The sequence below is a fragment of the Lycium ferocissimum genome, chromosome 2 (genome assembly GCF_029784015.1).
Source record: "Lycium ferocissimum isolate CSIRO_LF1 chromosome 2, AGI_CSIRO_Lferr_CH_V1, whole genome shotgun sequence".
NCBI classification, from domain to species: Eukaryota; Viridiplantae; Streptophyta; class Magnoliopsida; order Solanales; family Solanaceae; genus Lycium; species Lycium ferocissimum.
In genome coordinates this window covers 27,463,521-27,474,644 of record NC_081343.1, presented here as the reverse complement: position 1 = coordinate 27,474,644, position 11,124 = coordinate 27,463,521, and the positions used below count along the sequence as shown (strand labels likewise).

Below are 11,124 nucleotides of genomic sequence, written 5' to 3'. Positions count from 1 at the left end.
AGGAAATTAGAAAAACTAGTTTCGAAGGATTTATTCTTATGCAGTCAAAAAGCATTCGTGGTGATCCCCTAGAGAAAGTGTTAGGCACCATAGTGTTAAGGATCCGTACTATACGGTTGACCTTCGAATTCCAATGTATGAGTATTTGCATGAACCATTTATTTAGCGTTTATTCCCGCATTATAAAGTCTGTCATTTGCATATCATTTTTTGGAAATAAATTGAGTATGTCCCCTTTCATATATAGGGTATTTAGGTTAGGATTTATAATATCCGGATATAACTAGTTTCCTTTTATATATAAGGATAGTACTGATTTTGTAAAGATTTGAAGAGTCATTTCATTTTTAAGTGCGGAATAGGTTTTGTTCATGCTTGACTCATACATAGTTCGGGTTAATCCGTTTAATACGTTTTTTAGAACAGCTTTCTTAAAACTTGGTATTACGAATGCGGATTTGTTTATAAACACTTACAAAATTGTATTTGTTATCTAGCCAAAATGGGCTTGTCTAATAAAATCATACAACTAAACAGGTCTGATTCCTTCTGGGCTCGACCCAAACCGTTTTATAGTTTTTCTTTAAAACTTGATTGGGCTTGGCCTAACGCATTTCTTTCCTTTTACAATTGATCATAGTCAACAGTTTATAGCCCAAAATTTCACCAATTCCTTTTAATTATTCGGGTTCTGGACCCAAAACTTTTCCTTTATTTTTTACAAGATCCATACTTAGTGTATTTTGAAGGGAAAACTGATCTTGTTTATATATATATATATTTCTAAAGGAAAAAAAATGTTAAAGCTTTAAAGGTTTTACTTGTTTTCACTTATCCATTCTCAAAAAAAAAAAAAAATGTACTTAAAGAAACAATTTTTTCCATTTTTTGTCTCAAAAATTCATTTACGCTAAGCGGGTTTAAAAATCCATTTTTAGGGACCTAAAAGTAGGCTAAACGGCGTTAGCACCGTTGTCCTAAGACGGCTAGTTCAAACAATTAAACATTCCAATATAATATGTGAGTTTTTACAACTTCATACAAATACAAATATACAATAAAACTACATTTTAAAGCTAGCAGAAATAAAAATGCAAGAGAGGGAAGACTAGGGGCGTACCAAGCCCCTAGTTAGCCATTTTCGTCCATGGATGGGCCTTCTTTGCGTCTTTAATAATATTAGATTCCATTTCTTTCCTCGGACTCGATAATCTTTGAAAGAATTTTCCTATTGGGCCAAAGGGTGGATGGACCTAGGCCCAAGTGGCCGTGAAGTAAGGAGAAGGAAGAGAGGGACCCGGTTAGTTTATTTTTACTGAACCTATCACATAATTGATTGTATGTATGCAAGTTACATACACACATACATATGCAGGTTTTTTCAAAAAAAAAGAAAAGAAAAAGAAACAGACACAAAGATACAACATTGGGCCGTAATGGCAGAGATTCAGGCAACATGGGGGGTTATCACCATACGTATCCCCGATGCCGCACATGATCAAAAAAGGTTTCATGAACCTTGGGCATGGTAGGCTATCGGGGGGAAGGCTAAACCAACCTCAAGGTTGCCTTAATTTCTTAGCCATACATAGCAGCAGGGAAGAAGAATGATAGAATAGCATTCATACTCAACAATAGCATGGTCTAGACAAGATGTGATGTCTTAAAACAGAGGACAGTAGTTTGCAGTTAAAACACATAAGCATAGTGTAGACAAAACAAGCTGAGACACATAGATATGGTACAAATAGAAGCAAACTGAAACACATAGATATGGTATAGACAAAGGCAAACAACAAGTCTGATACTCATAAGGATCATACAAAGTTTCCCACACAATGGCCACAATATAAAGGACAAGGTACATGACTTATGCACAGTCAAAGCAAACACACACATAAGCTAAATCATGGCATTTCTCAAACTTGGATGACCTTGTACAGGATGCAATAATATGCAGGAAGGCATTGTTTATGACTTTAATGGACATAGCATGGATAGGACTAAGCAAATGGGATCAGATTCCCTAGCTGAAGTAATCACTTACAGAATAGGTAACACACAGGACAAATAACTAAGCTCTAACTACTGTGACACCAGCAAAAGCAGAGTACAAATAGATCTAAATATGCAAGGGAGATACAGGAAGGATCAGGGCCTCTCTGAGCCTAAAGACCACCAGCATGATGTAGCACTATCTTAAGAGTAAGCAGTTGCAGACAAGGCAAGTAACCATGGTGCAAGCAGGGCCAAATACAAGCAATGTAAAAATGTTCTAAGTCCAAACGACCTTATGTAAGATATACAGCTTTCAGGGAAGATTAACTATATTTGGATACACATACTATAAGCAAAAAAAATGCAAGCAGTCCCAAACATGTGCAGATGGTGCAGCTTTATCACTATAGATTACAATTGATTTCATATGACAACAAACATGGATAAAAAACAATATGAGTCACATGAAAGATACAAGTTTAGAATGGATAAAGGAAAGGATGTGAGAAGAGTGATGCATGCTTCTTATCAGTGTTCTTGAAGATGGGCATTATATGATCTTTCAAAGGTACAACAACTTAATGTTCAGAATTTTTAAATCCCTTCTAGACCTTCCCCATTTTATGTCCAATTTAAATACATATATGCAATTAAGCTTTTCATTTAATTTCCGCATATCATTCAGTAGGCTATCTTTGGTTCCAATTTTACACCCTTGAGTCTATATGATTACAAGGGCTTCATACAGTAGGCTTGCCCCATAGGCCATGGAACTGCCATGGTGCTATTTATATGGATTGAAGGTGTTATGAACCAGACAGTTGCCAGGTTATCCCTTAACCCTCTCTCCAGAACATCTTTTAAAAAAACTCATCCAGGTCATGTGGCTTTTACCTTACTATTAGTCCCTGGTGATCATAAGGGCACTGCTTTAATCCACTTGTAACTGAATGTTCACATAGGTGCAAACACAAGCAGGAAGGATCATTCAAGCATAGATAGGGATTACTTTCATCTATAAAACCTAATTGAGTTCATATAAGGACATAAAATGAGTTAAAATGGCATCAGATTACTTTCTAGATCACTTTAACCTCACAGAGGTGTCACAGACTATTCCTAAGCATTAAACAGACCCAATCTGTTACACCTTTGAAATTTTCTGCCTATTTGCATTATGTGTAAACTAACGTAAGCTCAAAGGGGGCATGAAGCCCTTATAAGGTTAAGGAGGGTATCTAATAATTATAAGTATGTACCTTAAGTGTCACGACCCAAACCAGAGGGCTGCGACCGACACCCGATGTCCTGCCTGACTGAGTGTCACCATGCTATTCATTCCTTTTCTATTATCCTTACGTGAGCCCATAAACCATTCATTTCATACTTGCTATCAATTTATCGTAAACTCAGTAAAACTCTTCGTAAAGAATACACATGAATGTGCAGATCTACATGACTGCTATAGACACTGTCAACATCTCGACAGGCAATACCCAAAACACTATCTGCAAAGTCTCTAACATAAACCTAGAAACCATAACATAGGTCGAGACAGGTCCCCGACGTACCAATAATGCATATGACACACATATATATACATATGTACTCTGACTCGGCAATACTCCGAATATAAATGGAGTTCACCAATCCAGCTGATGGCTCGGGAACATCCTATGGCGAGTGTCTTCTACTTATCTGTCTGAACCTGTGTGGCATAAAACACAGCGCCCCCAGACAAAGGGACGTCAGTACGGATAATGTACCGAGTATGTGTAACACAAAAATGAAGCAACATATCAAGGCTCAAAGGATAAGAAGAATGTAGGAGTCAACCTGTACCTATGACTGTTGCTAAGGACCATGAATATGCATAATGTACTTTTGAAAACATATATCTATGTATATGCACCTTTATCCATTCGCTCCTTCGAGCTTCGCCCCGTCGGGCATCATATCATATAGGCCCCTTTGGGCATCATAATCATCATATACCAGTTGATCAGGTGGTTTGCGTATATAATACCATAACCCTTTCTCATTCCCTATAAAATCATGATACATAAGTGTGTGTGTGTGTGTATATATATATATACACTCTATTCGGAGTGACTCTCTAGTCATCATAATCACACGCCCCCTTCGGGACTTGGAATTAATCAAGAAATGTATGGAAATGTGAAACCTCGTACATGCCCCTTCAGGACTTAGGAACTTAAGGAACAATATGCTTGGAAGCTCAATCATAAGAATGTCAAAGAGTAAACTTCTCTAACGTTCTAAGAGTGGAATCAAAATTCTACCATGGGTCATGCCAAAATGAAAGAAAGGATAACCTTGACATACCTCTTGTCGTCTAATAGATCTCAGTACCAACTCAAACCACAACACTTCCACCTATAATAATGACAATACACTTGTCAACTCGGGGATTACAAGTATATATCGTATATCGAGCGACAAGCTCGTTTCTCTAAGAAATTTTACAGCACTTCCCTTACTTCTTACACATGTCATAACCCAACAATAAGTTCAACAACATCAATAACACATCGTAGCTATTCTCCTAAATTTCTAGCCATGAAGCAAATCAAGAATATATTCAAAACAACCCAATATACAACAATATACCAGCTACTCTATACACTTCTTTTCCTTCATAAACGTGTAGTCATGAACGTATAGTACAATAATAATCACAACACCATCATCCTTAATGGTTTTCCCGCCATTTCAAAACATTAAAACAGCCACCAAAACAGTCCACACCCCAACGACAACGAGAATATGATGTACGGTATATCTTTCTTATTCTCCTATCAAATGAGTTGGCTAGGACTTGGACATGCTCAAATACATGAAAAAAGGATAAAATCTTACATTATAAGCCAAGAACTACTCTTCTTCCACCTTACTCCACTTTAAAGAAATTCCGGATTCAACAACCCGACAAAACGGGATAACGAGATTAAAGCAATGTGTAAAATCTGTGCATTGTTCTTGATAAAAATTATACCATGCTCCCTTAGAATTGCAACTCACGTTGCTACTATATCAATACAAAGTTGTGTTGCTGCTATAAGGATGGAAGTTACGTTAATGTTCTTCCCAATATAGAAATATATAAGATTGGACATGTATGCTTTTGCTGCTGACCCAAAGTAGAAACTCACGTACAACCTCTCCAAAATGGAAATACAATTTTTGTACTTGTATAATTTTGTTCTTTGGCCCAAATCCTTAGTCTTACAAGATATACTCTCTCTAATTGATATGAAAATCATGTTCTCTTAGTGGAAAGTGGGTCCTACCATAAAAGATGACCCTGCAAATGAATTTTAAAAGGCTGCCACCTAACCATCGTATACTTGGCATAGTCATTAGCTAGTTCCTTCCCTTGATTACACGTGCATGCACCCTAATTGACACCTATCCACATAATGATAATAAATACCATAATTAATCCCTTGCTTTCCACTTTATCCCATCATTTAACCGATTATCTCACATAATTAATTTCTTGGTCACAATTCACTCAATATTGATCACTTCTAACACACTTCATATACTCATTACCATGATAATGTGATATAACACTAGTCCATATCCTCTTTATACATATACCAAATATTATTTCAATCACCGTCATCCCACTTCCAAGTCTTAAATCATTTCGGGACTTTATTCCTTGTATATACCGAGTTCTTGATTTTCATACTTGAATAAGAACAAATCCTCTGGGCTCGGGTAAATTTGCTTATGTTGGACGGTTCAATTTCCTAGTCCAAAAATACGGGATATTATAGCTTGGACCGTATTTTATTCAAATAAATTTCGAACCTCGATGAAACTTATTTTATCCGATTCATTTAACTCGAATGCTTTCCAATGCATGAAAACACGGGATGTAACATTAAGGTTCTAGAGTCATATGAAGCGGCGGAAGTAAGTTTGTTGAGAGAGTGGAAAATTGAGTTATGTTTTGGGAAGACTTCGTATCATTTGAGTTATACATTGCTTAGGATTTCCTTAAGGGGGAGATATAGAGCCCCTTATATGGTTATGAAGTTTTATACAAGTTCCAAGAAGGTTCCATAAGGATTGGAGGTCAAACGAATCGACAAGAATGCATTTTCGCGAAACCGGGGAAAATGGTATGTTGGGCCGCATATTGGCAGAAAACTCGCCATTTTGGCTGAACTTTCTACCCAAAACCACCCCTATGTTGTGGAGGGAGTATGCGACCACACTCAGTATGCTGAGCCGCATACTCACCGCAACACGGAGCAGTGGGGCGATTTTCAGCCCTTTTTAAATACCAAAGTACCCTATTTTTCACATTAACTTTCCACACTTATTTCCCCACACTTCTAGAGGGTTCTTAAGAGTTCTTGAAGGTTCCATAACATTTCAAACCTTTCCATATCATCAAGAGAGAAGATCAACATCAAAACATCAAAGATAATCCATAGAAGATGATTGTTCTTGTTTCTCTTCAAGGTGGTGATGAACTTGATCTTGGAAAGAGTTGAGTAAGGTGAAGTTCTTATATTATAAGGTATGTTCTTCCTATTATTACATGATTGAGTTGATGAAGTGATTTAGTAACCCTTGAAAAGGAAAAGAATTAAAGTGGAGAAGTCATAAAGTGTTGAAGTGAAGTTGATGACTATGAGATGAACTTGAAAGGGAAATTTGGAAAAATTTGAGACTAAATTGAATATAACTTCTTTATTATGATATTTTGGATGTTATTGTTGTTGTTTGGGAGTTGTTGTGTAATATAGTGGAAGCTGACAAAATAGGGGAAGTCTTTTAAATTTCGTTAACTCGTTAATACACTAGTTTGAACTTAAGAGTTTTTTCAAGACTTAACGCTAGTATGAATCCTCTTGAATGTATATTTTGCGGACTTTGGAGGAGAACGTAAGTAATTAAGAAGACGTAAAGTTATGTTAACGCTAACCCTTTCCTTCTAAAGGCATGACTTCCTTATTGTGATTCTATCTACGACATCCATAATGTCCTATTTCCTAGAATAAGCTAGAAGCTCATGACTTTTAAGATTCTTATCATAGTATTGATAAGGGTTCTTCATAGTGATGATGATGATGATGATGGTGATTCCATAATAGAAATCGGGGGTTTACCGACTTTATGTAACCCCGATAGAGTTGTAATGCTTTCTTTGGATACTCATGTATATCATATATGTATATAGCTATTTTGTGACATTGAGCTTATATAGGCGTGTGTGATATCTATTGCGTGCACACCACTGCAGTTGGGTATGAACAACACTGATCCTTGATGTGATCGGGTATGAACAATATCGATTCTTGTTATGGCCGGGTGTGGTGACACCGAGCCTACATGGCCGGGTATGGTATCATTGTATGTACATGTATGAAATGTTTCCTTTAGAGAAAGGTTATGTATGCATGACAATCGTATTAAGAGGTATTATGAGGTATAACCTGTTCTCTTTATCTTATGATATCTTCATGCTTTCATCATGTCGCTATTCGTGCCTTATATACCCAAAACATTGTTCGTACTGATGTCCTTTTGTTCATGCCCGCAGGTAGACAGGACGATAGACCAGACCCTTAGGCTACTTCATTAGAGATTTCATATAAGTGCTCCATTTAATCCGGAGCTGCAGTAGTTGGTATTATTCCTTTTGTGTTCATATTTGGGCACGGCGGGGTCCTGTCCCGCCTTTATGATATTACACACTCCATGTAGAGGCTCATAGACAGATGTACATAACTAGATGTTCTATAGACTTATCGGTTCACATTTTGTATTTTATTTTCATAGCCTTGTCGGCTTCTACATATGGGCATGGTTACTGATGTTTATATAGACGTGTATATGTTTGATGGAACTTGTGTCTCTTCAGTTTGTAGTAAATATGAGATAGCCATGTGGCTCACCTAGATACGATTATGAGAAGTATGTTAAGAGGTGCTCGGTAGGTTAGCTTCGGGTGCCCGTCATGGCCCTCCGGTTGAGTCATGACAAAAGTGGTATCAGGCTTGATTCGTCCTAGTAGAGTCTTGTTTATGGGTGTGAAGCATGTCACATTTATAAACAGGAGGCTGCAGACATTTAGGAATTATTGACCTTTCTTCCAAATGATAGATCGTGCGATAGAGTCATGATTTAAGAATCTCTCTTTTCTTAACCGTGCATTATATTTTCAGCGATGCCTATGAAAAGAAAAACTACAGTAGCCCAGAAAGGCAAGACAGTGGCAGGTAGGAGGACTGAGCAGGTACTGCCAACAGAAGTAGATGAGGGCTAGTCCCAGAACGAGGTTCCATCTCGGTCCTCACATACTCCACCCATTTCAGAGGAGCTCGGAGTAGCCTCAGCCCCAGCTCCAACACCCCCAGCTCTTCCACCAGATGCCTCCGGCCAGGAGATAAGAGAGGCCATCCATTTGCTTACGCAGTTAGTCGCCGCTCAGGCCCAGCGGCAAGGTGCAAGTCATGGTGGTAGAGCTGTCAGTGCCAGAGCTCGTGATTTCATTAGTTTGAACCCTCCGAACTTTTATAGGTCAAAATCGGATGAGGTCCTGCAGAGCTTCATAGATGGAATGCTGAGAACATTGCAGGTAATACATGCTTCAGATGTTGAGTCGGTAGATTTGGCCTTCTAAAGAATACATGATGTTGCGGTTCATTGGTATGCTGTTTGGATGTCATCTAGAGGAGTTAACGCACTTTCCTTTGGTATAGCAAGAGTTTGTAGATGCGTTCCTCTGACACTATTTGCCGCCAGAGGTTCGACGAGCTAGAGTTGATAGGTTCTTGAATCTTAGACAGGGGAATATGAGTGCCCTAGAGTATAACCTTTGTTTTAATTCTCTGGCCAGGTATGCTCCGGCCATGGTAGCTGATATGGGAGATCGCGTTTACTAGTTTGTTAATGGTTTTGGGCCACATTTGATGGATGAGTGTCTAACAGCCTCACTTCAGGAAGGTATGGATATTTCTCGCATTCAGTCCCATGCCCAGAATCTGAAAGAGCGTGGAGAGGTGAGGGTGAGCATGATAGGGATTATAGTAAGAGGGCTAGATCCTCAGGTTCTATTAGTGAGTTCAAAGAGTGTCATAGGCAGCAGTATTCTAGGCACTCAGGCCATTCAGCAACTAGTGCACCTCCATAACTTGCTGGCCAGAGATTTGATAGAACTATTCACTCAGGACCAGAGATTTGGGTTCTCAGTTGAGGGGTGATTCAGGCCAGATGATACCACCCTTACCACGATGTACTCAGTGCGGTAAGCTACATTGGGGACAATGTGGATTAGGTCTGGATGTTTTTTATGCTTGCGGCCAGTCAGGCCATACTATGCGTGAGTGTCCATTCCGAGGTGGTAGAGGTACGGTTCAGCCCATAGGATCAGTAGCTGGTTTATCATCATCTATACGCCCTCCGGGGCAAAGCTCACAGACACCATCAGGTCATAGAAGAGGTAGAGGAGGAGTACCCAGTTCGAGTGGTCCTCAATATCGTATTTATGCACTGGCTGGGCGACAGGATTTTGAGTCTTCCCCCAATGTTGTCACAGGTATATTATCGATATCTTCTCATGACGTATATGCATTGATTCATCCAAGCTTTACATTGTGATATGTTACTCCTTATGTTGCTGGTCGACTTGGGGTGAAACATGAGTGACTTAAACCTTTCGAAGGATCTACACCAATTGGTGACCCAGTGATAGCTAGTCGGGTATATAGAAATTGTGTGGTTCTAGTCTGTGACCGTCGCACCATGGCAGATTTGATTGAATTGAATACGGTGAATTTTGATATTATTATGGGTATGGATTGGTTGGCTCCTTGTTATGTAAATGTTGATTGTAGAATGAAAATAGTTCGTTTCCAGTTTACGGGAGAACCAGTCTTAGAGTGAAAGGGTAATACAGCATCTCCGAGAGGTAGGTTTATTCCCTATCTCAAGGCAAGAAAAATAATTGCTAAAGGTTGTATTTATCATTTAATCCAGGTTCAAGATATAGAAGCAAAGCCTCCAACTCTTCAATCTATCCCAGTAGTGAATGAGTTTCCGGACGTATTCCCAGATGAGTTTCCAGGCCTTCCACCAGAGCGAGAGATTGATTTTGCCATTGATGTGCTACCGGATAATAAGCCAATATTTATTCCTCCTTATAGAATGGCTCCTGCAGAGTTGAAAGAGTTGAAGGAGCAATTGAAGGATTTGCTGAGAAAGGCTTTATTAGGCCTAGTTCGTCGCCGCGGGGAGCACCCGTGTTATTTGTAAGAAAGAAAGATGGCTCCTTGTGAATGTATATTGATTACAGACAGCTGAATAAGGTGACGATCAAGAATAAATATCCGCTCCCAAGAATTGATAATTAATTTGATCAGTTGCAGGGTGCCAAATGGTTCTCAAAAATAGACTTGAGATCGGGGACCACCAGGTGAGAGCTAGGAAGAGCGATATTCCGAAGACGACCTTCAGAACTAGATATGATCATTTCGAATTTCGAGTAATGTCCTTCAGATTAACTAATGCACCGGCGGTGTTCATGAATTTGAATTAACAATGTGTTCAGGCCTTTCTTAGACTTGTTTGTCATTGTGTTTATTGACGATATCCTGGTGTTACACCTCGAAAAAAATTTCGTTGATGTACAGTGAATAGGCGAAGGAAGAGCACGAAGTATATGGTGTTTCGATAAGTAAGGGATAGCATTTGATGATTCTAGACAAGATTTCAAAGACATTTGAAGTAGGACACGAAAGTTGTTAAGGAAAGTAAGGTATACGTACATGTGCTCGGCAAGATTTACGAGTATCGAATCAATGATGACTTAATGAAGTTTTGGAGAAGAGTTATAATGTCCCTTGGACTGTTAATGAAGTATTAAATAAGTGTTAAGAAGGTTCCATAAGGATTTAAGAACAAACAAATAAAGGAATTGAGTTTGTGGGAGCTTTGGTAAAACTTGGCAAAATTTTCGGATAAAAATTTTGGTCCACATTGGTAAGGGAATATCTCCTAGAATATGAGGAGTTTTGGTATGTTTCTTTTTTCTAAATTGAAGTTCATCGAGGCTAGTTTCCCGAACAAACGTTTTTACCCAAA

The 11,124-nt window shown here is 38.6% G+C and overlaps 1 long non-coding RNA gene across 2 annotated transcripts in view; it reads right to left on the bottom strand.

Annotated features, from left to right (window-relative positions):
* Positions 1-990: 990 nt before the first annotated feature.
* LOC132034444 (uncharacterized) overlaps positions 991-11,124 on the bottom strand; it is a 48,426-nt gene continuing 38,292 nt past the window's right edge. Inside the window, exons 3-4 of one of the 2 annotated variants that reach the window (XR_009409100.1) lie at positions 4,345-4,395; positions 991-1,253 (exon numbers count right to left, since the gene is read on the bottom strand). This is a non-coding gene — a long non-coding RNA (uncharacterized LOC132034444). Of the gene's footprint in view, positions 1,254-1,389; positions 3,707-4,344; positions 4,396-11,124 lie in introns of those variants that run through there. The other variant, XR_009409101.1, reaches the window with a different exon arrangement.